Source organism: Poecilia reticulata, chromosome 15 (genome assembly GCF_904066995.2).
Source record: "Poecilia reticulata chromosome 15, P_reticulata-male-v2, whole genome shotgun sequence".
Classification (NCBI taxonomy): domain Eukaryota; kingdom Metazoa; phylum Chordata; class Actinopteri; order Cyprinodontiformes; family Poeciliidae; genus Poecilia; species Poecilia reticulata.
In genome coordinates, this window is record NC_088844.1 from 26,455,675 (window position 1) to 26,462,599 (window position 6,925).

The window sequence follows — 6,925 nt, forward strand, 5'->3', positions numbered from 1 at the left end:
GCAACGGCGGGAATGAATTACCGTAATAATAGAACATTGGCTGGAAAGCACAACCTTTCAGAAACAGTTGAAATTTTTCAGATGGCTCAAAGTATCACAGAGTTACGGCAACGCAAAGCTGGCTTGTAAAAATGTGTCTTTGGTGAAGCATTTTGGCTGATGAGCGTTAATTACGTCACTTCTAAAAAAAAAAAAAAAAACGACGCACAAATTCAAGGTGCACCAATAAATTGGTCCTGATTTCCTTAATTTTGGGAGATTGGTGATCAGCTGATGCTTACATGTGAAGCCGATCTTCTCCACCGATTTTATCTGCATATAAGGTCTACAAATCAACCACTGTCCTCTTCTACTCGCGGTTTGACTGACAGACCAGATCACTTTCCAATGTTTGCAGGTAACAATCTTCACCCCGCTGTTGCCAATTCAGTAAATTTCTTGTTATATTTGGCAACATTTCAGAACCTGAGTGAAGTTGGCCCCCCCACCTTCTTCAAATCAGACAAATTTGGTGTCAAACGTTTGTGCTGGTTTGTGCAGCAAAAATTTTCCGTTTGTGCCGCTATCATTTTAAAGATATAAAGAAATGTTCTAGAGATAATCCAAGGTCAACCACCCCCCGATATTAATGAAGATATTAATGAAAGTGTAAAGGTCAAAAGCTCAACCAGCCCCTCAACTTTTATGAAATCCAACTTTCTTTATATCTTTAAAATGATAGCAGCACAAACAAAAATTTTTGCTGCCAAAACCAGCGCAAACATAGCACTAACGTTTGACACTATTTTTGTTTGATTTCATAAAAGTGGGGGAGCTGGTTGACCTTTTGACCTTTACACTTTCATTAATATCTTCAAAGACAAAGCAGCACAAACAAAAAATTTTGCTGCACAAACCAGCACAAACGTAGTTGAGTTGATTGACACCCATTTTGTCTGATTTGAAGAAGGTGGGGGGCTGGTTGACCTTGGATGACCTCTAGAAACATTTCTTTATATCTTTAAAATGATAGCGGCACAAACGGAAAATTTTTGCTGCACAAACGTAGCACAAACGTTTGACATCAATTTTGTCTGATTTGAAGAAGGTGGGGGGGCCAACTTCACTCAGGTCATTTCAGACATAAAAAACAAAAAAGAATCTGAATCAGATGATTTTTAAACATCGGTAATCGGTGTTATTTACCGTTATTTACAATTTACCGTCTGTTAACATAGTATTTCATGAGATTGAACTGAAAGTAAATTAGTTTTGTCTCATTTGTACAAGATATTTGCACTAGAAGTAAATACTCAGTAAGGTTATGTGTTTTTGCTGTGTAATCTGCACAGAGATTAATGCCACGCTTTCCGTTAGGCAGATATCAAGGGTACAGTCTGGGTCATAAAGCCGGCGCGCACGCAGGGTCAGACTGATTGATTGCTCCGACACCCAGAGTTCGCCGCTGCTGGTGTTCTCCCACCTCTGATGCTGCTCGAAGGTCTCGGCAGCCGCCTCGCTTTGGACATAAAAAAAGAAAAAAATTCATAAAAAAACCCCCGAAACTCTTTGCGGACATTTGTCAAGGAGGGTCTGTTGATGTCAGCTCTCCTTGGCTGCCTGTCGGTCCGCCGTGGCTGGCTGTTATTGATGACAAAGCAAATAAAAAGTGAGAGAATTAGAAGCACATGAAGCATAAGGAGTTCATCCAGATGAAGACAAATGAGCGGCCGGCAGCGACAGCGCTGGCTTCTCTGAGATTGTTGGCCAGGATTTACAGTCTTCCAATTACTGTAAAAATCTTCCGACTGTGAATACAAACATAAAGTCTGTATTCTCACCTCTCAGGTCGCAGGTGTTTCATATTTCCCATTAGCCACTTGGATTTCAGGATGACAACCTTTTTCAAGATTTCTGAGTCTTTTAAACCAATTTATTCCTATAAAATGATGCTTATTTTTATGACTTGGATGAACTTTATGTCACATCACGTTTTCAACTTTGATCATCAACTTTAAAGTGATAATATGTAGAAAAATCAGATGCCTAAACTGAAACTGAGGACTTTGCTATTTGCGAATCTCACACCAGTCATCAACAGGAAGGAGATGAAGATTTGTGATGCGGTTTAGCGGCTTTGCAGTTTAACAGTTTAGTGGTTTAGCACTAGTGTCTGCTAAATGTCTTTTTATTTGTTTAGCGGTTTAGCCTTTAGCTATTTTTTAAACTTCTGCTAAACCCCAAAGCACACAACTGATTCTTGTTTAGCAAAGAATGTTAATTTTAGTGCAGACATGCATTCTCCACTATGCCACTGTCCACATGTGGCATCATAATTAATACAGTAAGCAGAACTAAATGGTTTAATTATTGTGTTTAAATGGGATTTAAAGGTTTCAGTAATTACTTACTGTAGTTGTCCCTCTGGAGGGCAGAGCAACATTTTTCCCCGTGGTGTTGGACAACTCATTTGCTCCCTAATGGAGATGAACTGGTTGAAACGTTCAGCAGCAGAGTTAGGAGCAGAAGGTTCTCATCACTGCTCCGTTTCATTAAATCCATCGCTGAACTTCAGAAAACCTGACAGGGTTGTTGAAAAATGCTGCCAAGGTAGAAGCGTCACGTCAGGCTTCAAATGAAGACATACGGTCGTGGTAAGAAGGAAAGCACACACTGGTGGTTCATTTCTACAGTTTCACATATCAAAATTGTTTATTTAAATCTAGCCTCGAGTGCACAAAAGCACAAAGAGGTTTTATTCAAGATAAAATCAGAAGAGCTGTGTGCTCATGGCTTGCAAGCACTATATTATTTGATGGGCCAGAAAAAAGTATATAGAATTAGAAGTAAAATGTGAGTTTTCTACATTTTTTCTCAAATAAAAATTGCTGTTCTTATTGATCTCACATTTGACTCAAGTCCTGGATAAACTCATAACTCTTCCACTCTTCTGTCTTCGCGTTTGCTGTGAAAAATCATTTATAGTAAGAAGTTTGATTTATTGGGAGAAGGATAAATTCCACTTAATGATGTTTTTTTTTTAAATCAACAAAACTGACAGCATTGTCAGAATTAATATTTACTCTTTTCTATTAGTGAACATCAATAAATTAAAAAATATCAATATGAATTACACTTCTTTAAGCTTTCTATTGGGTAGTTTTTCAGTGTTTTTGGGGCTGTGATTTTTGCACAAAGAAGTTATGAATAGTTTCTTTTAAATCACTTTTATCATCAAGACAATCATACCACAAGATTTTGTGATAAATATTTTCAGTCCATATTCCCTGGAGGTGACAGTTTCTGCTTTTGAAGAAGCGATTTCACTAATGATGACACCTTCAATTTTTAATCCTGTTCAATCAACACTCTGTATTTTTTATTATTTTGGGAAGATTATTATTATCTCCTCACCAAAAGAATTAAAAAAGAGGGTGCAATTTTCTTTCACTATGACTGTATTTAAAAAAGCCTTTTTCAACTGAATTGAATATATAAGTAATTATGAGTTGTGGAGTCTTGTCAACATGTTTTTATTTAATACTTTTACAAATAAATTCTGCAAATTAGCACATTTTATGCTGACTTTTTCTGTTGGTCATTAGGAGTCATGGTTAGTTTATTAGGAGCTTTCTGAGTAGAATAATGGTTTGGAAATGATAACAACCCCTTTCAAGGACACAAACCTGTTCTCTGATGTTCTCATTACCTTCGAGCTCCTGATGATCTCAAATTGTGTGATCTCACGGTGGATGAAGAGAAAATTTCAGAATGGGAGGATTGTTCGTAAGTGTGGAGCGAAATGAGGCCAGAACCACATCCGTCATGTCTGACGGGTAAATCTCTAATCATAAAAATGGCTACAAATGAAGGCATTGTTCAGAGACATGGACCGTGCAACCATTCAGACTAATTTCTAGCATCAGCTGCAGAACTGATTGGGAGAGTAAAAGCAGGATGAGATTGTGACCAAACGGTGACCCAGCTTCCTTTCAGTCTCTTTCTGCGACTTTTGGTGTCAGTAAGCCTTTCAGAGCTGAGGAAAAAGTAAGAGAAAGACTTCAGCTGCAGTATTTTAATAAGAATATGCTCAACTTTATCAGCGAATACATACAGAATAACTTAATAAAATACAGAGTCAGCAAGAAACAAAGCCTTATTAGTTTCCATCACAGATCCAGAACATGCTGAAATCTTTAAAAGTTCTGCTTATCCATCAAAATCAAAACTAGAAAATTCATGTCAGTCAGAAAATGAATGCAAGGATATTCACAACTATCAAAGCATTTATCTCTATTTATCTCTAATTCATAGTGCAAAACAATAATAAGTAGCATACTAAAAGTCCTAGATGTCAAAAATCACTTCACTCTATTTAATAAAAGAACTATTAAACATTTCACATACAGTTGAAGTCAGATAGATACACTGATTATAAAGACACAAACCATTTTTTTCTTAAGTTAAAGCTTTTGTCCAAGTCATACGGAAGGTCATCAACATACACTCAAAAAAATTGACTTAGGAGGTTATTACATTAACAAAACATATCATGTACATTTAACACAATAATTTAATGTTTCAAACGTGATAAAATCATGTTGGATAAACGAGAAATTCAACAACTTAATTTTAATAAAAATGTAATCAGTTTGAGATAACATGATTCATTTTAGTCAGACTGATCTTGTGCTGATGACTAATGAGATCAGGGAACATCATGCCAGATAATATCTATCTATCTATCTATCTATCTATCTATCTATCTATCTATCTATCTATCTATCTATCTATCTATCTATCTATCTATCTATCTATCTATCTATCTATCTATCTATCTATCTATCTATCTATCTATCTATCTATCTATCTATCTATCTATCTATCTATCTATCTATCTATCTATCTATCTATCTATCTATCTATCTATCTATCTATCTATCTATCTATCTATCTATCTATCTATCTATCTATCTATCATCTATCTATCAATCAAATCAGGCTTTTATTTTTTAAATAAAATCAACACTTCAAACTAAAAACTGCTGGGAAATAATATCAATACATCAACATCATTAATTGCTGAAAAATAAACTATTATGCATATTGATATTGAAAACCATTAGAATATACGCACTTTTCTTCAATTCACTTAAGATCAAAGACATATTTCTTAAATCCATGGAATCAAAGCAGTTTATGTGGCCGGTTAGCTCAGCTGGTCAGAGCATGTTGCTAATAACGCCAAGGTCATGGGTTCAATCCCCACACCTGACAACGCTCATCTGAAGTCTTAGAAAAAGCAACACATAATAAAAGCCTGACAAGTCAAATATTACACATATGGATTTTGAAAACCATTAGAATATGAGCACTTTTCTTCAATTCATTGTTAAGATCAACTACGTATTTCTTAAATCCATGGAAAGAGACCAGTGTGTGTAGCCGATTAGCTCAGCTGGTCAGAGCGTGATGCTAATAACGCCAAGGTCATGGGTTCAATCCCCACAGTGGCCAACTCACATCTGAAGTCTTAATAACAGTAACACATCATTCTTGAATTTCTAATGTCCATCACCACAAGAGGCAGCAGCTGCTGCAGCCATTTCCTGTGCTGATTGTTATCTGCATATGAAGTAATTGTTATCTGTGCAAAAAATATTGTGTCCAGGTTGTTCTTCTCGCTTCCCAAAACGGGACAATTAATAGTTTCTGATTTCAACAACCTGAATGGTTGCACATTTAATTCCTCTTAGTATTATTTGGAGGAGAGAATTTGTTTTCTTTCTTTTAACTTTCCTTTGACTCGTCCTTTTTAGGGATACAAAAATGTCCGAAGTTTGATCCTAACAAACTTGGACTGGTTACATGTTGTTCTGTTTACTTGCTGAAAACAATGAAGGAGTGCAGGTGGAAAACTCAGGAGTCTCAGCAGAAATCAAACAGAAGCCCCATTAATCTGCTCTCACTCGCCCTCTGGGCCCCATCAGGCTTTTTCTTTACAAGCGCAGCTATGCATGCAGCTTTATACTGCCTGTTATCCCCACTTTACTGTAAAACGCTGTCATGGTTTAGATTGAATTTCCTCATCTAGGTGACCCTCTGTTACAGGAGCTGCAGGAGCTCCACTCACGACACGCTCCCCTGAGGCTCCTGCTCACCACCCATTTAGTGATTCACTTTGGAAAAGCTGTCACTTCTGGGTGGGGGTGGTGGGACGGTGTACTCCCAATCCTCTGTTCTGATGAATTCACATGAGGCTGGTGTGCCTGGTTCTGCCTTGAAAAAAAGAACAGGCTATATTCATCAGACAGATTCCAGGTTGAGCTGCAACGCCAGCTCATCTCACTGCTGCAACGTAGGGATGAATGGTTCGTTCCACTGATTGGTAATTAGAATAGTATTTATTTCCACATTTGCAAAAGTATGTGTAAAAAGCTCAAACACTATAATATAATTTCATCATCTCAAAGTAAACAATTTAGAACTTTTTTACTTCCATTTGAGTCTCAAATGCTTCTTTTGAAAATGTTTTTAGATGTCCGGAAGCTGAGTCGTTTCAAAAACCTCCTGATTGTTAAGTCACATTGAATGAACACTGTGCTGTTACCTAGCAACCCAAAGAGAGTGCCAGGATGTTTGGTTAGCTGGTTTTACCACTGTCTGCGCTGTACAATGGCTGCTGGAAAAGACAAGTGTTCTGTTGTTGACTTTGCATTCACAAATCAGTTGGTCTATTCTTACTGGTTGTACAGGAAGCTCTACTTTTGCTTTTCAAAGATGTACAGTTGCATAATTTTGCATCTGTTAGCAGCCATTTTTATGTGCGAGTGTAAACGTTGAGTTGGCAGTGTGGCCAACAGCAAACTATTTGGATTTAAAGTGATAGGACGCTCTAAAAGAGCTCAAAATAGGCAGAACTGAAAGACTAAAATCTTCTTATCTA

The 6,925-nt window shown here is 37.0% G+C and overlaps 2 non-coding genes across 2 annotated transcripts; both read left to right on the top strand.

Moving 5' to 3' along the window:
- The first annotated feature begins 5,182 nt into the window (after nt 1-5,182).
- trnai-aau (transfer RNA isoleucine (anticodon AAU)) lies at nt 5,183-5,256 on the top strand. Its single transcript has one exon. It is a non-coding gene; the product is annotated as a tRNA-Ile (tRNA).
- Nucleotides 5,257-5,422: 166 nt separating this feature from the next.
- Nucleotides 5,423-5,496, top strand: trnai-aau (transfer RNA isoleucine (anticodon AAU)). The gene has a single exon. It is a non-coding gene; the product is annotated as a tRNA-Ile (tRNA).
- Nucleotides 5,497-6,925: the final 1,429 nt, after the last annotated feature.